General features: G+C 47.8%; 1 protein-coding gene across 5 annotated transcripts in view; it reads left to right on the top strand.

The window, feature by feature from the left end:
- CTBP2 (C-terminal binding protein 2) overlaps nt 1-23,759 on the top strand; it is a 130,883-nt gene that overhangs the window by 35,384 nt on the left and 71,740 nt on the right. Inside the window, exon 1 of one of the 5 annotated variants that reach the window (XM_086752303.1) lies at nt 7,283-7,300. The exons of 3 other annotated variants lie outside the window; for them this stretch is intronic. The gene's annotated coding sequence lies outside the window, so the exon portion shown is untranslated. Of the gene's footprint in view, nt 1-7,282; nt 7,301-23,194; nt 23,744-23,759 lie in introns of those variants that run through there. One more of the 5 variants, XM_086752298.1, reaches the window with a different exon arrangement.

The following is a 23,759-nucleotide window of genomic DNA, read 5'->3' as shown; positions in this document are numbered from 1 at the left end:
GAACTGTAAGCAGGGAAACGTTTGCGGAGGGTGAACTTGTAGCATCTCCTGTAGGTTCCTCACCAGTTGGAGTAATAAATGTTTGAAGAACTTGCCGGTGGCCAGATTTTGAAATGGGAAAACCTTTTGGGTCTTTACAGTTGAGCCTCAAAATCCTTCCCAGTTAATAACGGCGTTGTGTACCCACCCAAGGTCCTGCTGCGGCAGCTGGGGCTCCTCTGAAGATGCGTGCTTCAGAAATGCCACCTGCCCAGCCTTCCCAAGTCATGGCATCCCTGCTCCCCCGGGCGCCCTGACTCATGATTTTTATTTTTTCCTCCCAAAACAAAAGTAAGCGTTGGAAAAAAAAAAATCCTGGGATGTTTACTTGAAACGCAGTACCAACCGTGAGTGCATTTCTGCTTCAGAAAGGCCAGTTCTCCCTCGGCGATGGATACAAATGGTCAGATTTAAAACTTATAACAAAAGGTTAATTTTTCTTCCTTGACGTCTTGCTGACTAAGTCAAACCCCGAACACGAGGTCGGTGGCTGTTTCCTACGTTTCCAGAGACGGCTTTATACACCCGGGATATCAGTTTTGTGTCTCTTGGCAACAGATCGGTTCTGGCACCCCGAGGACAGGGCGCCCTGGCATTCTTCAACTGCCAAGAGACACAAAGCAGATTCTGAGGGTATTTGATGCCTCGCTGAAAATACGTTAAAATACATTTTGCACAATAATCATGTGTTTTGAAAAATGAGCTTTTTGGGATTTTTTTCCCCCAAGCCAGATCTCCTCCTTCCCCGTGTTTTTAATGCCTTGGCTCCCGCTGCCCTTTGTGCATGGACGCGTCTATCTGGAACGCCACTCACCCTCGCCCAGGGGTGACGCCTCTGTCGCAGAGCTCTTTTCTTTCCCTTTTCCCTCTGCGCGGAAGGAGAAATCTGCTAGAACCACAAGATGAAAACATTTTTATTTTTTTCCTTCAGGGAAACTGTCCACCCTGGAAATGGCAATCTAGCATTTTATTGAGGTGTTCTCCTCAAAAAAAAAGAAAAAAAAAAGTATAAAAAGAGATTATTTTTTTCTATTATAGGGCTAATTATGATGTATCTATTAGATGATCTTGGCAAAGTCTTAAGTGCCTTATGTGCATAACCAGGGCAAGTGCTGAAACCACGCAGAATAATTTATAATGCACGGCACAGCCAAAAATCTACTGTCATTCAGTTGGTGAATTAAATAAGCATCATCCCACCTGGCTTTGAACCCCGTTTTGTTACCACAAATTACTCATACAGTGCCGAGGAAGGATGACAGCCGGGGAGGAGCTGCACAGGTATCTGCTTGGGGTGGGCGGCACGGAGGTGCCCCTGGGGATTTCGGCAGTTTCTCTTGCCCGATAGCAATTGCCAAGCTATGGATGTGGGCGGAGGAGTCATTATGACCAAAAGCAGATCCCCACTTTTGTTTGGGTCCGCGGGCTGTTGACTTCAGCAGGACCAGGCTGAGGTTCTGCATGAGGGCACGGTGTGGAAGACCCAACTCAGAAGAGGTGGGTGCAGGAAAGAGGAGCTGGAGGGAAGGAGCAAAATGTGAAATTTTGAGGTTTTGAATGCGGTGTGGATGTGCTTGAGGAAATTTTGGGGAAGAGCCAAGCAGCAAGGCAGAGGTTTGGGGTGGTTTGCACTTGAGTGGCTCTGCTTGAAGGGGCTTGGGCTGGGACAGCGGTGGCTGCTCTGCCTCTGCCGCGGGCTGTGCGGAGCTGTTTGGGGCGTGTCTGATGATCGCCTGAGAGCTGCGCAAACGCGTCTCTGCTTTATTCAGAAAGGTAGGCTCTCGTTTCCTCGGCGCTTGTGCCACTGAAGACCTCTTACCTGTTGTTAAGGAGGTGCTCATCAGGGTGTGCAGATACTGGTGAGATGCGTCTGTGTCGGTCTTGAGCTAAACCCTGGTTCCTTGCAGGCTCAGAACAAGTGATCTTTGCCTTCCTTCCTTTCATGTTAGATTACACCCTTCTCTTTTCACAGATCTTGAGACTTGACTGTCATCTTCCAGTTCTAAACAGAGCACATGGGAAGATCTAAACAGGCAACTTACTCATTCTGCGTCTAGTGGGGACTTGATACGCTTGCCAGCGTGCACTCTTCTATTTTTTCCTCTCCATTAAATTATACGCTCAAGACCATTTTGAAATGTGCACGTACCCAGTGTTAATTTCAAGGAGCCAGACTTTTAAAAACACATACACTTAAGTGGTGATGGGACCCATAAAAAAAAAAAATCTATTTAAAATCAATTGTGTGCGAGAAGAAGTCCACAAACAAAAGGGCAGAGACAAGCATATCAGCTTTAATTTAGTACTGGATTCCCTTTGACAGGAGCCGTTTAGATAGAGGGCAAAAAATTATCTCACTGAAAAAGGCAGTGATTGATCACATGTTGGTAAGTGAATCAAGCCTGCGAAAAACAGAGGCGATTAAGGGACAAAGAGGAATTATCATATTACAATGTTGCTGCCTGTCAAACCTGCCTTGTGTTGTGCATTCATGTGTCACGTTGTGACATTCGATCAGCGCTTAACTCCCCGGGACAAAGGGATGGTCGTTAAAAATCTTTAAATGCTGCTAGGAATTGTGCTGGGAGCGTAAATCCGTGTTTTGACTGCTGACAGGGATCTTTATGCCCACAAGAATAGATAAGTGGGACCTGGCTGACAACTTATTAAGTAGATCTTTATGCCAAGGCGTCTCCAGCTCTTGCTCGACTTTGTTGTTGCTTTGCTGGCCAAACTGGGATGGGTCGGGAGGTGTTGGGGAGAGCAGGCTGGTGCTGCTCCTGGGGGAGGTGGAAATGGGTTAAACCAAGCAGGTTGGTCTCCACAAAATGGAAAATGGCCCAGGTGAAGCCAGGTGGTAGGCTGGTAAAATCCGCTAGGAAAATGGAGAACCTGAGGGTGAGGTGGAAGAGGATTTGTGGGAAGATGTAGGAGAAGAAAGCCCGTGAGCAGTAAAGCTGTGTATGGAGAGGCTGTCTGCTCCAGTGGACTTCTGGGGGTTAAAAGCAGCCGTTAATGAGGCTGGATAGAGGAGAGAAGACGTGAGAGAGATTTCTGCGTCAGCATTTTCCACGGTCTAGACCAGGTCAGCTTCTTTCAGGCGGTGGTGTTGGAGATGAACCCGTGGGACGCGGTCGGCGGGCGCATGCCGATGAGGAGTGACAGGTACGGGAGAGGAGTGCCGGAGAGGCTGAAGCAAGCAACCTCATCCTGCCAACACTGGGCCATTGTGACCCATGTCCATGTGGGTCTGTGTCTCTGGGGCGGCAACATCGCCCATGGTTCATCGTGTCCTGTGGTGAGATGCTGGTATCCTGCTCCTGGGGGGGAAGAAGTTTGTGGAGACCATGGTGCATTCAAAAACCTTCTCTAGAAATGTGTCGTATCATGAAAATACTGACTACACTTAAAAAAAGTAACAGATCCTCAGTTTTAGCATTTTGTGGTTGCAGGAGGTGCTCCCAGGGTACCACTGGTTTGGCTCTGTCCTTTCCCACCCGCGTGGCCTCTCCTCCTTGGACACAACAGGATGCTTGGACGTCCCCTGGGTTGCCAGGGCAGGAGCTCCATCAGAGAAGCTCCCTTCACTCTGCTGCTTTTCAGGGTCGTGCTCACATCTCCTTTTTTTGTTTTTTTTTTTCTGCCTCCAACACAAATGACTAACCCAGGTCTTGCCTGCCTGGGTCTGTACAACGTGTGTGGCTCCACATGGTTTACCTGCTTGGGTATTTTTGTAGAAAAAAAAAAAAAAAGCAAGGAGGACAGTCCATGCCTCATCACCAGTGCTTCTGAAAAAAACACAGTTAAGGATACCTACGTGACAAGGATAAGAGAAAAACAGGAAAATTCCAAATCTGGGTGGGTTTTTTTTTTAAAGGAACTGTAACCACTGGGGAAAAAGACCCAAGGGTCACTGTGGACAGCTTGATGAAGACATCTGCTCAGCGTGCGGCCGCTGTCACAAACGATCAAACAAGACGTTATGCCATCGGAAGGATGGGATGGGTGAGAAAATACGGAAAATACGATAATGCCCTTACGCGGGTGTCCGCAGTGTCCTGATGTGAGAGTTACGTGGAGGTCAGCCCCTCGCTCTGTGGCACGGGAACCCATCGGTTTTGAGAGGTGGCAGCTGGAATGGTCATAGCGTCACTTCTGCGTGGCTGAACAGATTGGGGCTGTTCAGAAAGATCATGTGAGTAAGAGGATTCATCGGAGGGGTTTTGTAAACTAATGCTTGACATAGTTAACCTTTCTCAAAGACCAAGAGCAAAGGGAAATCCAATAAAAGCAGAGATGTCCGTTGAGTGTTCTACAGGGTGACGTTTTTACCTCAGAGCTCACTGAAGCGCTGGGGCCATTGGGCAGCGGCGTGAGGTTGTAGCGGCGATGGCTGCGGGCGCGGCCGGCCCGCTCCGTCCTCCCTGCTCCTGCCATCAGAAGCGTCGTCTGCTTATCTATCAACAAGCATATTTTAGCCCGTTTGACACTTTTTGGCAGCACGAACTGAAACTGCTTTTCATACCATGTCAGAAATACGGTCCGTCACAGCGTGTTCTCCTCTGCTAGCAAATCCTCGCTAAGAATCTGAGATATTTTGAAGTCACATTCAATTAACGTGACTTCTTCTGGAGCGCAGGGCTTCACTCAGCAGTGTCTTCACCAGCTTCACGGTTTCCCTTCGTCATGCAGAAATGTTTCTTACAGTCCAGTCTTGATGCAAGTCACAGGGGAGCCTCATACATCCCCTGGTTGGGGATGGGGTATGTGGAATGGGCGTGTAAGGCCGTACAGGATGGTCAGGCCACAGCTTTTTTGGAGGGAAGTATGCTGCACACACATTTTTCTTCCTCACACTTCTTCCTTTGCACTCAAAAAGAGTTCTTGAACTGCGAGGGATGATTAATGCACAGATCCTGCAAAGCATGGTTGGCTTTTTAAGATTTGAGTTACTTGGAAATATGGGCTGGCTGCCATGGAAGAGGGTGCTGTAGGAGTTTATCTGCATACAAAATACTGGAAAGTCAAATTTTACAGTCATTTAATTTGTCCAGTGTTTTCAAATAAGGATTCTAAATGGATATATTTAAAACAGCGTTACCTCGGGAGAAATATTTATTTGACAGGGTCACGGCGAGTTCACTGGTACAATACTGAAACAGCACAATGTTGTTTAAAGGGAAGATGGAGAGAAACGCCTGCTCAGTTGAAAGCCTTGGATGTGCTGCCCCAAATCTGAGCACGGCGGTGGCAGCGAGCGGTCCCACGTCCCCGCAGGGCACGCTCCATTGCAGGTGGCTTTCTCTGCAGAGACAGCTTCCGTAGCTGCGTTTCACGTGTGTGTTTTAGAAATTTGCCTTTTTTTGGTCGGTTGGTTTTGTTTTAAATAGTTGTGAAGGTTTAAGTCGAAGGGTAGCAGCATGCCACTGTAACGGAGTGGCTGGGGCTCGTTTTCTGGTGTCACCCCAGTCCCATTAGTGGGAGATGTGGTCTGGGAGGTGTCAAAGTGAGGGCAGATGTTGATATACTAGCTATATAATTACATCTGAGCCTTAATCGGGAAAAGATTAATTAAAGTCATCCAATCCGTATAAAACCTGTAGAAGTAGAGCTCTCTGGTGGACTGGAGGGCTTCGTTTGGGATGCTGGTGATGGAGCAGGGGTGAGAGCAATGCCAGGTAGGTCACATCTTGTGGCCCGAGGACATCTGTCACCTCTTTGCTGTGGTCTGCTCTGCCGAGTGCACATCTGGCCAGAAGACACCAAGAGTGGTCCCCATCCCATCGGGTGATATTTGAGCCATCACCACGAAGCAGGACGCTGCTCCGTGCTTTGAGTGCGGTGGGTGAGATGGTGGAGGGCTCTTGGGGGAGGAGGGCTGCTGGCCATTGCCGAGGCCATTGCAAGGATTCAGAAATGTTTAAAGAAACCTGGCTTCTCCAAAGAGTCAGAAGCAGCTCCATCCAAACCAGGCCGGTGCCAGGAAACAGCTCGGATGGTGGAGTCTCCAGCCGCTCTGCCAACAGCTAATCCCCCCGCAAGAGCATGGGAACAAAACTGTGCCGCTCGCCCAGCTACTCCTCAAGCGCAGCCTAATTAATATTAACCCCGTAGCGCTGCAAAATTCACGCTATATTTTTGGTAGCTTCCGTGCTAAGCCTAGCGCTTTGCCAAGGATCACACACCAAAACACGGAGCGCGGAAGGAGGCCGCCAGGTTTGCTTGGAGGTAAACAAAAACCCTGGCACCTCTGCAGATGACAGTCTGCTTTGTTTTCCGCTCCTTCGAAAGCGCCGCTTCTCCCTGGGAGCGGGCTGGCGAGGCCGCGGAGGTGGGAGGACCCACGCCGTAGCTCATGGTACGTGCGGAGAGCCAAGCTTCAGAGCCCCCAGCCTTCATTTCGGTGCCAAGCCCGATGTTTTTTGTGCCCAGGAGCTGGATGCGTTGCTTGCTTAGTAAAACAGGTTAATGCCTCGCTGGGCTCCGCTACGCCAGCGGCTCAGTCAGTTCAAAACAAACAAAATTCCAGTTTGGACTGAGCTGGCCCAAAATGAAATGCCTTGTTTTGTTTTTCCTCCTGGAGTTCTGGGCACATTTTCCCCGCATGAAGTTTTCTAGTTGGCTGGAGCTGCGTGTTGGTGATGTGAAAGAGCTCCGGAGGAAGAGTGGATAAACATTTTGATGTCAAGGTGTCTAGCGAGGGAAAGTTTTCACTCAGGCTGCCTTCAAATTAGGGGGGTTTGGTGGGCGCTTCATCTCTGTCCAGGATTTTTTCACATTTCCATCTTGTAATCTGTGGACCAATAGAGCCAGGTTTTTAGGAGCTTTTTGAAATGAATCCATTCCAAAAATGAGAGTCAGAGGGCTGCTGAAGGCAGGTCTCTGCTGTCTGAGGCAGTGAATTTGGCTCACGTTTCCAACACTGAAACTCACTCAGTTCTCAGAGGAAGGATTTGAAAAGGAGGAGGAAAAAAAGCATAACAGGGGAATTGCGGGTGGTTCGGAGGAGGACGCTGCTGCCCCATCACTTCTGTCGCTCACCTCTCATGGTGGCACGCTGCATCCTCGCCCGTGGACACAGCTCCTCCATTTGCTCTTCTCATCGTCAGTAAAGATGTGACAACGTTTTTTTAAGAGCGGGAAGGCATGAAGTCGTCCTTCGTGCTGTCTGTAGTCGCATTGTGATTCCTCAGATGTCCAGTGATGGGTGAAGTGTTACGTCTGCATTCATGGGGCCCTTTAGGATGAAAATACGAAATTTGTATGTACCTTTTGCTGCAGTTGTTTAAAAGATGTTTTTTTTAAGTATTGTCATTGCCTTTAGTTATAAAAAGCAGACGTTGAAATGAAGGCTACGGGGATTTGAAATCGTGACCAGAGAAGTTTAGCCAGTGCCTTCTTCCTTCACAACTGGTGAACCCTCGGAGCCATTTTAAGCAGACCCAGGGTGAAGGTGTTGGTGGTGGTGATCTTTGAAAACAGGCAGAAGAAAACATCCACAGAAATGTGTACACTGAAGAAAAACCTACAACAGGAGGCATCCAGTGGGGAAAGGTAGCTTTAAAATGTCCCAGTTCTGAACGAGCTTTGGTCAGCATTTGTGTAGTCCAGGAGACATGTAGGGAAAACGGATTTCATGAGCTCCTGTGCTTAAAGAAGTGGTTGGTGTGGGTCATAATTCCCATCGTTTGTCTTTTTTGTGTTCCTTGGTTACCTCTTATGTAGTGGGTGTTACTCTTAGGTGATGTGTAGATGGACGTTCTGCTCCTAGGAGTAGTTCATGTGCAAGAAGCACGTCTCAGACCCCACAGCCTGTTTGCTCCTCTGCATTTGTAGCCACGGTGAGAAAATTCCCAGTAGCCTTGTTCTGTCAAATGCTTTTTATTTAAGTCTCCCAAGTTTTCTAATAAGTTTGCCCCTTTGTTCTCAAGTCAGTAGCTTTTATTATGAAATCCCTGGTGTATTGATAACTATTGGGGAAATTCCATGAGGCTGCTGGGCAGGAATCTGCCTTGATGACAGAGATGCTTCCAATTTTTAAGCAAAACAGCCTGTAAACTGTGCCATCAACTAACAAGTATGGGTTCCCTGCTGTGTAATGTGTGGGATCCTGTAGTATTTTTATTTCCAGGGTGATACCCTCACGGTAGCGTGTGGAGTTACAGCTGGGCCGCCAAGGAGCATCCTGCTTTGGGAAGATGAACGGAGAATATGTTCCTCAGAATTGCCATGCCTAATTAGCCTCAAGTTCTGGTATTAGGAGATGTTAATGAGCTGGAGCATATAAACTAACCGCAGGAAAAAAACCCTTTTAATGGCTACACCAGCGGTAGGAAGAGTAGTGCTGCTGCGGGGGGGAGCTGACTCACAGCTCGGGACCGGTGGCCATGGGGTACGGGGTCGTGGTGGCCAGCTTGGCTGCAGGGACCCCGTGGCACACGTGGACGTGGCCCGTCTCATCTCCGTGGTAAACCAGAGACGGGTCTCTCTAAGCTTGGTGATTGCGAAGAGGTGTGATCATTTTCTGTATGATCTGATGGTCTAATTAGCACAAGGACGGTCTCTTTTTTTTGACTTTTTTGTTTGTTTGTTTTGGACACACAGCCCTGGTGTTGACCAGTATACCCAGTACCTGCTGTTGGCCAGTATACCCAGTATTGCAAGCCAGCAGCGTACAGCTTCAGTTAGCACTGCCTGCTCGTATTTCTATGCTGTATTCCATTTACCTTTTTTTTTTCCCCTTTTTTCCCATACTGAAGAGAAAAGTTGAAAAACAGAACTAGGAGATTTAATTCATTTGCAATTCTGTATCAAAATTCAGAGAGGTCAGAGAAGTTCATTCTTTCTACTTCATTTTGGCTGATTTGACATCTTTCTTTAGAGGCAGGTGAGGAGGTTGCGCTTCCGTTCCCTCTCCTTCCCATGCACCTCCATCACGCACTGTTTTACCACACCAGCTATTGTATTCATTATTTCCAAAAAGTGCCCTGTGTACAGGCAAGCTAAGCTGCCGCAGTGTAAGATTTTTATTCTTCATACTGGAAAAAAATATCTTTTTTTTTGTTTCCCCATTGCTTTGAAACTGTGTAAAACAGACATGGGGGGAAAAAAAAAATAAGCCAGCTTGCCAGGCTCTTAAGTGAATTGATTGCATTGAAGAGCGGAGTTGGAGAGGAGCCAGCACAGAACCCCTGATCAAGCAAGAAAGGAAGGGATAACGTGGGCATGGCGAGGAGAAGAGCTCTGAGAGGAAGAAATGATTGAGATGGGGAGGGAAACGAGAAACTGTTGATAAAAGGGTGTTGGTTAGCTACCGGCGTGGTGCGAGTCGAGACGAAAAGAGACCCGCATCAGGTGGGGAATTGGCAGAGAGGGGTGCTAACGCTGGCCAGGATGCTGTCTGTGTTGGCAGCCACCATGTCGATACGTTCAGGCTGAATTTAAAGAAAGCTTATATTCAACTGAAGAGTGAAGTTTCACGAACTTTGTGGCCCAAAGGAGTCGGTTGGTGAGGTCCCTTCCGGCTGCGGACCCCTGGATTCCTGTTAGGCATCTGCCCTGGGGAAGTGGGACCTTCATAATATTTTAGCCATAAGCTCGGTGTCTTTAAGCAGGAGCTCTGGATTATCCTGTTGGAGTTGGTAGGAGCACATCTGTGTGTGCTGCAGCAGCTGGCCTGTAGTCATACAGCAAGTAGCCAGGGATAAAGTGCCTGTGTCATCGTCTGCCAGTGAGGGTGGCAGCTCCCGACGGTCGGTTGCTTCAGCACGTGGCCACTCCAGATAGGCTTTAGATCAAAGTTCCTGCCAAGACCTGAGAGATGAATGTATTTTTCCAGGATGGAGGATGAGCATCTGGGCACTCTGACAGCAGAGAAACTGCAGCAAGAGTGCTCTGCTTGCCTGTCGTAAGGGCAACGCAACGAGGTTCTTGTAGGAAGATGCCTTCCAAGCCTGACTTTGCACTCTGGTGCCACTGGAGGTGGCATGGAGGGGGCCACATGCAAACAGCGTCCTGTTATAAATGCTTCTTCTGGAGTCTGAGTAATGGGCCAACTAATGATTGCAGATGCTATAATCAACATTTTTTGTTAATGATTTAGAGCTCTATTTGCAAAGCAATTCGTTCTGCGGAGTTCCGTGGTACAATACGAGAGGGATGCTCTCCTGACTTCTTGTTGCCACAAGTTAATTGACTGAGGGCGAGCCCGGAGGCCTCAGCCCCGGGGTTATTTTAGCCTGATGGGTGTGAAATGAGCTTAAACGTTGGTCATGGATCTGCACTGCAACGCACTTGGATGTTCGGAAGAACCTGTGTGGTTCCTGATGGCAGCATAAGTGGGTTGTAGCTGTTGCCTGTTGGGTTGTGCCCTTCAATGACGTTCCTTGCAGTTCTCTGTAGGTTCCTTGTAGTTCTTTATAGGTTCCTTGCACTTTTCTGTAGGTTCCTTGCAGTTTTCTATAGGTTCACAGAAGAGCTGTTCCAAGGACGATGCAGGAATAACAGCTCTTGAGGATGGGGACCACAGGGAAACCATCCTGGTTTCTTACAGCAGCAAACGTAGAGTTGGTGCCTGACAAACCCAAACACTTGACCCGTCCTTACTGAGGGGCAGATATATCCTGAGAGCTTTTAAAAACCACTCAAAACAATCTGCTTTTGCTACTAAAAAAAAAAAAAATAGATGTGCTCTGTGTCTTCCCACATGACCAGGACAGTGGTTGGGTGCAAAGCAGATGGATTTTGTTGCTGCTGTGGCTCCTGGCCACACCAGGCAGGACTGGTGAGGTCCCACGCTCAGTTTTCCCTTTTGTCTGTTTGGATTTTCAGCTCATGAGCAGAAAGGTCTTGATTCACACTTGGCACAACATGGCTCTGATCTCAGCGGCAGATGCCAGATGCTGCCGGAATACAAAGAAATAATGAAAGTAACCCGAAATGTGTGAGTCAGCAGTAGGTGTGATGGGGGTGCCTCCTCTGCTTTGTCTGTCTCTCTCTGGCTTTTCTTACTCCATCCACTCTGCCATCAGCTTTAGTCTCAGCTTCTCGTTTTTGCTCCTATTCTCTTCCTCTGGCTGCTTTCCCTTTTGTCCTTCTCTGCCTTTTGCCGTCTTCCTCCTGCCCGCTCGTGTGATGTGACCACGTAGTAGGAGAGCGACGTTCCCTGCGAGGCTCAGAAGAACTTGACTTTCCCGGTAACTAGAAATCTATTTCCATTCCGCTTCAATTCCCTGGCATCCCTGGTACCGTTAATGCCGTCTCAGCAGCGGACCTTTCATTTATGAAAATTTGGAGTGTTCCTTCCTTCCTTCTCCAAACACGACGCTGTGTGCCGGTGTCATTGCAGAAGTGCTAACTGCTGTCAGTACCTCTTTGAAAAACGCTGAATCGCTTCAGTTCTTCATTGCGAATCGCTACTTTTATTTCCTCCTAACGCCACGCACCGTTTCTACGGTTCTGGAGGTCACTGGAGCTTTGTAAGCGCAGCCAAAAGTGTTTTAAATAGTCATTGTGCAGCATGGTGATGCCATCAATCTCCCGTGCCGTTATTCTATCTAGAAAGTTGAATTTGATATCCATTTTCGTATTTAAAGCGAAATTACTGGCAAGCTGCCATATCCTGTAAGGCACAGAGAGCGGTAACTCGTTCGTAAAGGTTTAGATGAGTGTAATAGTGTTACCTATTGGTTTGGGATATTTTTGACAAATCAAGACCTGCTGGCAGCCAAATGGTTTCTGAAGAGGGTCTTTTCTCCTTAGCTGGTCTTATTTTATGCTTTCCTTTCCAAGCCTGTCCACAGCCAAGCTCTGATAATGATTAGATCTTTTTAATTGGACTTTCCTAAGCTTCAGTTACTAGCTTGCCCAGAAATACTTTGCTTTTTGACTTATATATATATATATATGAAAAAAAAAAAAAGAGGGAGGAAGAAAAAACCCAGTAAATAATAGTGGAGTGTAAGTCTGTGGCATATTGAATTAATTTCCTGTTCCACTTCTGCATCAGCTAACCAGACAAATAACCAATTTGTTAAGGGCTCTGCTACTTCCTTCCATCGCTTGCTCACAATACACTTTTTAAGTTTTATTTCCTGGTTTTTCCATTTCAATTCCTCCCATCCCCTGCAGGTCTCTCTGTTTCGGTGCCAACAGCAACATACACCCAGTGAGGGAGGGCAGGGGTGATCCCGCTCTCTGCTACGCGGGTTTTCTGCAAGCTCCTCCGCTCAAAGGACACCGCGCTCTTTGACGAGCATCCCCTTGCCAATTCCCGAGGACCCAAACCCAGGATCCCGTTGGTGCCGCCTCTTTCTTCCCTGCCCTTGCCGTATCGGTGGCGTCAGGAATTACGGCCGTTTCAAGCGAGGTCCCAGTTTATCGAGCTGTTTCTGAGAGCGCTGAAACAGGAATATCGCCACGGCACAGCGGAGGACGGTGTCAGGGCTCTGTGTTGGGCAGCGGGATTAAGCGATCATAACAAACAGGGCTTTTATTATTTTCCTCTCCCGGCACGATGGGTTCTTCTGGAGACTGGTACAGCACAGGGTAACGAAGTGTGATGCGGTTGTTTGCTCCATTCGGTGTGTTTTGCGGGTTTATATTTATTGAGGAAATTGATTCTGGACACTCTGCCAGGGATGTCTTTCCAGAGAAATGAAGGCGACAGGGAGAAAAAACCCAAACATTTCTGGGTAAACTGCCTTCACTGCCAAGTGGTTCCTTGCAGATACACAATCCTATAGGAAAATCTGTAAGAAAAATAAAGATGTGTAATCTGAGACTTCTCGAGTGGCAGTTAAGGAGGGCTTTCAGTGTACTCTGATGGCTAGGGGAGAAAGTACATCCCTTCAATCGCAGTATTGTGTAGAGCATGATAAATATTTCATTACCACAGACTAGCATTTAGTTACTAAACAGCACGGAGCGGACTCTGCTCTCGGATGGTATCCGCATATCTGCAGCTCCGTGAAGATTGCATGAGTTGGTTTCCGCGATCGAGGACAGTATTTGGGCCAGACACTGCAAAGTGTGTGTGTAAAATACTCAAAGCCTAACGTAAGAAAACGCCTTAGACTGGCACCGCAGCAGCATTAGGGCAGCAGTTGTTCTCAATCTAATGGTATCTCTGCTTTAACCATAAAAATACTTCGGCCTAAGGCTGGAATTTGTAAAATAAGGTGAATTAGACTGTTTCATTGCTGATGATACAGGATTGTGAGTATTTGGACACACAGTGCAGCCTTGGCTGTCCAAGGGGTGGTAGCAAATGCTGCTTTGTAGGGCGAGCTGAACAGGCACAGTTGGTTAAATAATCTTCAGTCTTTTTAAGAGAATCATAGATATTTCCAGGTTTCAGGAGTTTCTGCGGGTGTTTGCTATCCAACGTGTACATTTTTGTTGGAAACGCAACTCAAGGGAATTGTGAACACAAGGTCTGTGAGGATGGGTGGTTGGGAACCGACATCAATGTGGATGGTGCAGCATTCGGCTGAAGCAGTTTAATGGATTTAGTGGTGGGGAAAAAAAGAACTTGGGCAACTTTTTACCATTTGAGTTTCTTTTTTTTGCGTTCAGTGTGATGCCAGGAAGCTCGTCGGAAACTGGGGAGGGAACACACGTGAAAACCAGCAGCAGAAATCTTGCCGTTTTCTGGTAGTGGTTTGTGAGCTTTCTGAGCAGCACAGTCACTTCTACTTTCTGGTTTTCCTGCTGTCATACAGTCATGGTTTTAAATTTGTCATGCTGGAGGGAGGTGCCAATATCAAACTGGGAATTAAGTGAATAGTTTTGACTGGAATTGAAAAGAAAGCGTTCCCTGCTATAAGCTAAATTTTAATTTAACCTCATTAGACAACAATGTAATTGGTGTTTAGTTAATCCTGACAGGTAAAAATCCAGAAGTAAGGCGAGAGGCATGTCCTCACCCAGAGCCGTGTTGAGTGCTGTGCAGGTTGGCGAGGAGATGTGAAATTCCTTGCTTTGCCTGTTTGCGTTCGAGTGACTCTTCGTGTCCCCTCACGTGCTTTTCCCTCTGGGACGTTTTTGGGGCCGCGTTTAATACAGGACAACGAGGACCCCCGTGAGTTATGGGATCATAATTCCATGCCGGATACTGTGAGAATGAAGCTTATTTTACAAGAATTCTCTTTTATGGAAATAGGGCCCCTAATTCAAACCTGAGTGCATTTTAAGAGACATAGACATGCACACAATAAAATCCACGGAGAACAATTTGCATAGAAAAGCCAGGAAGCAGCTGGGCTTACAGAGCGCTGAGATTTTAGGGCTTGTTTTCTGGGGGAATAGAGGCAGAGTCAGGCAAAAGAATTTGACATCCAGGCCACTTTGGAGAATTTTGCTTAATGTTGTATATGTTGGAATAATTTTTAAAAGCACAGCTGTGTGCTGGCTCCTGAGAGCAGGTAATTTCACCTAACGTTAATCCTGAGGTGGTTGCTCTTTGTTATTATCAGCTAACGGTAACGGTAAGGGACACTTAGTGTCTGGGTCCTACATGTGTGTATTTGCTCTTTCTTCAAGTTCTTTCCCATAGATAGAATTCAGCGCAATCAATGCCAACAAAATTATTTTGAAAGCAGATTAGATTAAAAATCTCATCCCTTACTCAGCTTCCCATTGGCATATGAGACGATCCTTGGAGAATTAAGATTTGTGTCAGTGACAGAAACGCTCGCGTGAGATGGCTCAGCCCCTTGCTGGCCGTTTTTTCTTTCAGTATTTGACGGAAGTGCCTGGCCAGCCTAAATTCGGTCAGAGTAGTAGATACTTCTGGAGGTGGATGACTAACCCTAGAGCCGGAAAAAAGTATCTGAGAAGCGATTTTCTGTACAAGGATGTTTGTAACTGGTTTTCTTCCAGATTGTGTTGCTGATGAGGGAGGTTTTTCCTAGCAGGAGGTCAGGACTGTTCGGGTTGGGAAGGCGTTATCGGAGCGTGGCCTGAGTTCATTTCCAAACCCCAGCTGGCTGGGGTCTGCGTTGGGAATACCTTGGGTTGGTTTTGTTGGTTGTATGTAGAAAAGTGATACCATTTGGTGATAATTTAAGCGCGATCCTTGCCCTCACGGGGCCGGGAGGATGCTTTCCGGTGATGTGTTTGGAGCTGGAGGACGGGAAGACGGTGCGGGCAGCCCTGGATCGGAGCCGTGGGACTTGCACGCGGTGGAGGCAGAACAACCTCACCCCCTCTTTCTTCCCCCATCTCCTGGACACCTGGAAACATCAACCCCATCATTTAGAGGCATGACCGTGGACGTTTGCACACACACACACAGATCTTGCCACTTCGTCTGTTGGTTGTAACAAAGAATTTAATGGAAAAATAAGCGAGGCTGTGACTTTAGAAATAAAGTTTGGGAGCCTCCCATTGTAACTGCTTTTGTTGGTTTTATTTAGAACAAGAGTAACTCTTTTTATAGATTTATTGCCCCAGCCTCTCTAAAAGGGAAGAGGGATGGGACAATCAGGAGTGATTTATTTCTTTAATGCATTTTAAATAAGTAGACCCCCAAGAACGAGGCAACGGTGCATAATTACATTACACTGCTCACAAAACTTGGGCTGTTCTGCTGCAGGCTGCTTATTTAACACCTGGGGAGCGTCACTGAATGGGCTGCTGGGGTTGAAAGCTGTGACTTAGTCTGGTTTGTACAAAATCTACTCTCTGGTAACAATTTCTCTCCCCGTTTCTGAAAGCTTAACAAACATTTTTGCCGTGTCGGGTGAAGCAGATTACCATAATGTTATCTTCCAGTTAAGGCGCTGCGTAGAGAGGTTTCACTGAGCGTTGTACGAAGTTTGGCTCCTGGTGTCCTGCCTCCTGCTCCCAGCATGAAGGTGGGGACCAGGGGATGGAGGAGGAAGGGCTGGGGGGTTTCCCTGGCTCACCCTGCCAACAAAGAGGTGCTGGGGCTCGGAGACCTTTCCTTTGGAGACAAGGCTGCGTGGAGAGGCACGGAGCTCCTTTCCAGATTGCCATCTCCTAAATGAAAGCAAGCAAAATCGATTTGAATATTACATTTCCCTACAAGGACCTCCTGCTAATTTATGTGTTTTTTACAATTGCATTTTCCTGGTTTTGTTTAGGTTTTTTTTTTCATCTTTATCACTTCCCTGCTGCTGACTAAAGGAGCTACACAACAGGGGAAAGTGTGACTAACTCAGTGCCGGCACGGGGGAAAGAGTGAGCCTGCTTCTGCACATGCTGGTGATAAATGCAGAGAGTAAACAGAACGGAAAAGGGGAGAAAACCAGCTTTTTTTTTTCCTGTAATCTCTTTTTTTTTTAATAGCAATATTAGTCATTTCTTCCAGCAAGTATAGGTTAAAACAACTTCCATCATAAGATTTCTCGCAGAAGCAGCAGTGTTTGTACTTCCTTCTGAAATTGTTTTTAACGTCTCTTGTTGTAAGAAAGACCGCAAAATGTTTTTCCTCTTTTTTTTTTTCAGTGTCTCCTTCAGTTTGACAGCAAGTCACATAGATGCAATTTTTCTCTTTCTCTCATGTGTTCAGGTCATGTGTCAGCTTGGCAGATATTTCCTATATCAGCCGGGAGGGAAAACGTTTAATCAATGGGAAGAGGGCAAGGGGATTCACCCATGCATAGGTCCTGAAACTGGTTTTAAGTTGGGTTGAAATGGAATAGATTCCAGTTGACAGCGTCCCTTTAATTAAGCAATATAATGCCGTTGATTTAAAGCCTGCAGAAATCAATGGGAAGACGCCACGGACTGCAGAGGGCTCTGGAACAGGTCCGGTCTCCTTTTGTGGTACAGAAGTGATGCTTCAACAATTTAAGAGCCTGGGGAGCCTGAGTCAGAAGCGTGGCGGGTGACCCGCTCGCGTATTAGGTCAGCGGCAGGGAAGAAATACAGATTTGAGCTCGGCCCTCGCTGGCTCGGGTGCTAATGAACGGCCACGTTTTCCCTTCATGAAGTGTTACAGCAGAGCTCCTTTCCTATTTTTCCACTGAGTATCCCAGCATGGCTTGGGAAAGGAAAGGGAAATCTATTTTGCGTGTAAACACAGTATTGCGATGTTTGTTTAATGTCTTTGTTTGCTTTGAAAGTTAGCCCCATACTAATGAATTTATAAAACCTACAGTATCCATAAAGCTGTCACTGGTGCAAAATTTAGTAATAACTCAGGTAATGTATTTAAACCACCAGTGAGTTTGCTCCATCCTTGAGTTGATAAATCGTATAGCTCCATTTGGTAGGAATCAGCAATTTTTATGCGGCAATTAATTTTAACGGCAATAGGGAGCCACGGGACTGAATTTTTACCCTTGGTTTTCTGCACGTGTATGGGAATATCCTCGTGTGTAACGTTCGGGTTGCAGAGCTGGGAAGCAGCGTGTGAGCGGAGAGAGCGTCGCTTTGCAGGCGTTACGGCCGCGCTGCTCCAGCTCACAGTCCAGCCTGCCAGTTAAAGCCTTCTGAGGGCTTCTCATCTTTTAAAATATATGTCAGAAAGACGGCAGATGGCAAAAACACATCTGTCCCCACGACCTGTCTCGCTTTGCCTTCTCCCTTCTGCATGAACTCCTGGTTGCCTTTTTTTATTGTGTGAGTCGCCACCATCAGGGATGACGCCAAAATCATGAACTTGAAGCCAGAGACGAGGAGATAAGTGTTTCTGAGGTGATTCCAGTTGTTTGTTTTCCCTTTACTGGTCTCTGATACCCAGCCTGGAAAGGTCTCATTTGTACAGTTGGCTGCAAGGCTATGGTGTAGGATCTGATCCAGGAATCGACAATGCCTCAGTTCTCATCGTAGCTCCGGCTACCAGATTTACATAATGGTAGCAGGTAGCAGGTCATTTTACTTCATAATTTATGTCTGTAACACTGACTGCATCCTCAGCAGTGTACAAAAACCAGCGTAGTTCCCCTGAAGCTAAAATTTGTCTTGTAGCAATAAAAAAATAGCAAGGGAGGTAATTTGAAGGGGATTTATTTATGATGCTGTTAAGTAACATCCACATTTTGGTTTTTGCTGTTTGTGAAACTGCCTGAAGAGAGCTGGGCTGCAGGGTGGCTTTGAGCATTGCTGAGCAAAACCCCACGGACATGGTAGAACCCGTGGGGTACATGAGAGTTTTGTTTTGAGGCACCCTCCTTGCCGTTCCTGCAGCAGCACAGAGGTCTGAAAGGTAAGCTGGGACCGCAGAGGATGAGCGGGGATGGTTCCTGTAGCTCCTGAGCCTTGTAATTCGGGTGTTGGTCTCCCATCTGTGACCTTGGAGCCATCGGTGGCTCCGTGAGTGCCGCCGGCTCGCGTCTGCAGGTGGGTCTGCGTTTCGAATATCATTTTTGTTACGACTGTGTCAGTTCCCAAAGTGGGGTGATGGCCCCGAAATGAGCTTCGGGGAAGTTATGAGTGAGGTCGTGAGCCTGGCAGAAATTTCATTTTGTCCGATATTTATTCTGCTGTTGGGGGTTGCACAGAGTTACTGGTCTGTAAAATGAGGTCGCACCCAGGAAAGAAAGTTTGAGAGCCACTGCTTTAGAGCTTGGATTGAAATTAATTATTTGTATACCTTGGAGGGTTGCATTGGTTTTTAAACAAGACAGCTGGGTTAGAAAAACAGTCCGAATCCGTTGTGAAATACGCTGTGTGACCGCCAGCTTTTGAACTTTGCACCCTCTTGGTGCGCTACCAACCAGAAATTTCAAACTGGCTGCTTAAAATTGGCCATGCAGTCACCCAGATATTTCCTCATGTTATTTCAAAAATCCCAGTGGCTCCAGGGCTGCGGAGGAGTTTGTTGTGGCCGCAGTTGGAAAAGATGGGCTGGTGCAGCGGTGTAACTTGCCGTATAGCCACAGATATTCAGGCAGCAGAAATGCGGATGCGGAGAGGCAGACTGGCCTGACTAAAACCAGCTTGAGAAGAAAAAGCCTAGCTGACATAGAACTGGATGTGAAAAATGCAATACCGAAAGAGTCAGCTTTCTGGCTTCGAAGGAAAAGATTCTCTGAATTTTTCTAAGCTTAAAATGCCTCTAAAATAATACCCTTTAAAAAGCCGAGTACTCCTCAAACACCGATTCAAAACGCCAACAATTCTCAATTTGCAAAAAGAAAAATCTACGGCAAAATTACTGTGGTTTTGCGCACAAAACCTGGGGGCTGTCTGGAAAACAAAAAGCTGATAAAACAGTAGAGCCAGGTGCTTGTGTGTGCTTTTCAAGGGGAATTTCTCTATATAATTTCTCCTTTCCTAATTGCTCCCTCACTACCTCTTGTCTCTTCTTTCTGCCAGCAACCACTCTGATCTCCCTACCCTCCTCTGCTCTTCTGATGCAGTATTGCACAGAGGATTATTTTATGATTCTATGATTATTTTCGAGGTGAATGTTTATATGCAGGCCATGTTTGTAAGAATGAGTCATTTATGTATTCTTTTGAGATGTGAAGTGCTGACTCTGGACATTTATTTGTTTTTCTACTTGTTGCTTCCTTCTTAAAAAGTCCCGAAAAAATATTGAAAGGTCTTCTGCTTAGTCTTGAATTGCTAATCCATTTCCAAATTGCTGTGCTTTGAGGATATCTGGTCCTGCCCGCCGTCCGTGCCCGAGGGATGCCGCACGGGAAGCTGCCAGCGGCTGGTGCTCCTCCAGTTGCAAACTCAGCACTTGGTGGAGAAATTTCTCTTGGCCTCGTTGTTATTGTTTGACTTGTGACTTTATGACAGCATATTCTGAGGTCCAGGGAAAGGGGGGAAATAAGCAGGAGAGGAAAGTGGGGTTTCGGTACGCTTCCTGCGCCACGGGGAGCCGTGCTCTGTGGTGGCTGCTGATAAGGAGGTCTTTAAAGCCACAGGTTTTCAAACCCAGCACATGGTTAGGCACCAGGGAAAATAGATGCCTTCTCTGTCTCTAAAGCAGCCATTCCCTGGCAAAGTCTCTGCCGTTTTGGAGCAGTCCATCCCCATACTGTTTGGCTGTAGGGAAGAAATAATACCGCCCAGCTCAGGGCTGACACAGATATTCAGAGCAGCTCCTGGACCACTGGAGCCCTGCCCCTGCGCAGAGAGGCGTGAAGAAGTGCCGAGGACTCAGAAGCAGCAGATGCTGCTCTCCAGCGTAGCTGTTGGCTTCCACATCCCTGCAGCCGTCGCTCCAAGTAGCCAAGCAGGGCAGGGCACTGCCGTGCTGGCATGTGTTAGATGGCTGAAATGAAATGAAGGCCGCATCAGAAAATTTGGATGGGTTCCTTCAGCTGTTTTTCTCCATTCGCCTCACTAGAAATGGTGGAGCGATGCAACAAGTTGTTCATCTTATTAGATGTAGCGGTGATGTGGATTCCCAGACAGGTCCCAGGCAGCTGCAGAGGAACGGATTGACTTGTCCTATTAGGCCGTGTATCACTGTGTGCATACTCAGTGCTGTTGGCCAGACTTTGATTAAAAGTACTTCATCCCTAGCTCTCTTCAGCCTACAGAGCATGCTTTGATTAGGCAGGACTTAGGATCGTCCTGTGCTCTGTTAGATGCACCATGGTCCCCAGGAAGGAAAGCGTTCATAGCTTGCTCCCCACTCAGGGAATGATCCATGGGGATATCTGATGCTGCAAGCAAAGCCAGGGCGGACGCTTGCAGGTACGATGCAGGCCCAAAGCCCTGCAATATGGCCTTGCCAGAAGTAAACCCCTTTGGTTGCCACCATAGCTGGCTGTGGTGGTGATGGCTGGCCACTCCAGAGGTGGCTTGTCCCATCACAGACACCGTCCAGCCTGCAAGACACGATGGCACGCGTGGCAGCCATCTCTGTATTCTGTTGGTTCATTGTGCTTTGAAATGCTGAAGCTTCCTTATTGCTCCCTCCTCCTCTCCCTCTCTCCCCTTCATTCCTCAGTTTCACAGCCTGCTCTCGCAAGCTTTGCATTTTTAGGGAACTGAAGAAATCATCCATCTCCCAGGTTCCTTGTGGGTGGCACTGTGAGAAGACCATGGGTGCAGGTGTTTACGCTCAGCAGTCACAGAGCCCCTGCACGCTTGCAGTAGGCCTGCGTTCACGACGGTATTTTATAAACCCCTGCCCGTGAGACCATTCTTCCCCGCGAGCACTTAAGATGGTGTCTACGAGTGTTGGCAGACACGGCACCGGCTCTGCGGCAGGCTGCCCCAGAGCGCTGATTGTATTTGCCTGCTTCCTAGCAACTTTGTGTGCTGGTTCAATTACAAAGGACTCGGGGAAAACGCGCTCCATCTGGTTTTCCAACCCCAGATGCGACCACCCCAAAGAGTGATCTAATTCTTCTGTATTTAGACTTGAAAACTTCTCACCAGTTGGTGGTGCGGGAAATCAAATACGAGTCCTTAGGAGCAATCAGATCCACATGCTGGCCTAATTGCACATGGAGCTCGACTGCTGCTCCTGCTCCAGTGTATTTGCAATGCTGCTGTCAAAGGCGTATTGTTAAGGCGAGGGGAAAACCCACAAATCTTAATTTGAGTAATAATTTAATGCGGTCCGATACTTTGCCCCTTCACGTCTGGTGCGGTGTGAGGAGAAGGCAGGCAGGACTCGCGGGCAGCGATGGTCTGTAGACCAAGGTTTGTGGGAAGGGGTGGTATCTCGACCTGCTTTTCAGTATGGTCGTTTTAGATCATCTGAGAGTGTTGTTCTTGTTTTAATGTGGGTTTTTATTTTTTTTTTTTAAAAAAGCCGCTGTTTTCCACCTCTGCAGACTGAACCAGGAGAGCAGGGTGTGTGGCGGGGAAGGAGAGGCAGAGCCTGAACTGGGGAGTTACTGGGCAATAGGAAAATGCCGCACAGCCTCGGGCGGAAAGCTGGAGCGTAAAATTTCCTCCCTCCTCCGTTCTGCAGAAGATGCAGTCCTGTAATTTCTTGGTTGTGAACTTTTTGTCTTTTGGAATCAGACTCTTATATCGTTTTAAGCTTGTTCTTAGGTGTCCGTGGCTCGTCCTTCCTGGCCAGCCCTGCGCTTTCCAACGCGTGCTGGGGACCCAGCAAGGGAAAGTTTGAAACCACTTTCCTGCACACGTCAAACTTCAGGCTGAGTTTTAATGGAGGAGGACCAGCCCGAAGTATTCCCTCTGTTTATTCAAGCGAGCCCTGATTCTCGCTGGTGGCTGTTTTCTGCCGGGGTTTCCTGTGGGAGCCCCCGCGCCGCTCACAGGAAGCGTAGCCAGGCCGGCCGCCATCGGCCTCCTCGGCCTGGCCCTGCTGGCAGGGCAGCGGTGGGGAGGGCAGCCGTGGAGGGGAGCCTGGCTGTCCACAAAAAAAAAGTGTTTAAAAATTATAAAAAGGCACGACCCCTTGGGACTCGTGTTTTGTCAACAAATCAAGCAGGCACTATTTTAAGCCGCTATGTACCTAACGCTTCCTGTTTTTCAGAAGAAACTTCTTGTTTTGTCGCTTTTATGTTGACGGATTTATTTTAATGGCTTGTTCCTGAGGCGGCGTGAAGGATTTTTTTTTTTTTTTTTTTCCTCCTCCCGAAGCGTTGCGGGGTGGTGGCCGGTGAGGAGGGAGGGCACGAGCCAGAGGGAGGGGAAGGCCACCCCCGGCCCTCTCCCCGGGGATCGTTGTGGGGTTCCTGGTGCACCGAGGGGCCGTGAAGGTGGACAGCCAGTGGGACGGCCGCCGCAGGGCTTTGGTCGTTCGCTAAGCCATGTGTGGTTCTCTTTCGAGGAGCGGTGGCCTAACCAATAAGGACAAAGTAAATAGCATTCATTTCCTGCTGACCTTTTAACACGAACAGATGTTTTCTCTTACAAGTACCATAGGCCACTTCAGTCCCTGACCTCATCAAGTGGGCTGCTGCTGTTTTCATACTCGGCAGTTTATAAAACTGCTTTTTTAACCTGTTTTGCTGAGACTCGGCTGCAGAAAGTGGGTCTCCTGCCTCTCTCAGGACCTGTGTGCCTTTAATGTTTCTGACTTTCTTTTCTCTGGATGGACCAATCACTTCCTCCTCATTTTTGTGCTCCACAGAGGATGGCAGATGTTTCCTCCGATGGGGTCTATCAGGCATCCCAGGGGAAATGAGTTTCCCTTTATAATATTTTCCCTAGCACTCCTCGCACAGGTTGGACTTGCAACCCCACAGCCGGAGCAGTACGTCCGTCACCCTTATCCCCGCTTGTGGTGGTTGAGCAGAAAGAAAGGGATCTTGGAGTCACTTCCAAGCTCAAACAGTCAAAGGGTGTCAGTGCCAGAGCTTTCGTCGGTGTGTTTTCCCTTCAGTGCTCACTACGATGCCGGAGCCATCCTGGCAGCTGCTGGTGCCTCCTCCTCTGCCGCCCTGTGGGTCTTGGTGCTGCCCAAAAGAGTCAAAATAATCTCGGCTCCGTCCCAGGCTGCTCTGCTTGGAGATCACCCAGCTGTTGCTTTTTTGCCGTGTGGTCTTCCCTGCTGCATCTCTAGATCTGCCGCTGCAGGTGGTGCTGGGTGGGGATCTGTGAAGGAACGGAAGCAGTTTGGGAAGCAACCATGGTGGGAATGAGCAGTGAAGCTTCCTCATTCCTGTTGCCTTTTGGTTTGCTTTGGACCAAGGGACGTGCAAGTGTGAGCATGACTTATGTGTCAAAGAATATCAGAGATGCCTAGTTCATCCAGCTAAAGGAAGTTTCTCTGCTGGTTCTCCTGGCCAGAGCCTGCTTTCTTCTGCCAGTCCTGCATGGAGACCACAAGAACAAGCTCTGGAGTGAGGTAACGGAGGAGAGAA

The sequence above is a fragment of the Chlamydotis macqueenii genome, chromosome 7 (assembly GCF_036417535.1).
Source record: "Chlamydotis macqueenii isolate bChlMac1 chromosome 7, bChlMac1.mat, whole genome shotgun sequence".
Taxonomy (NCBI): domain Eukaryota; kingdom Metazoa; phylum Chordata; class Aves; order Otidiformes; family Otididae; genus Chlamydotis; species Chlamydotis macqueenii.
This window is presented reverse-complemented; position numbering and strand designations above follow the sequence as displayed.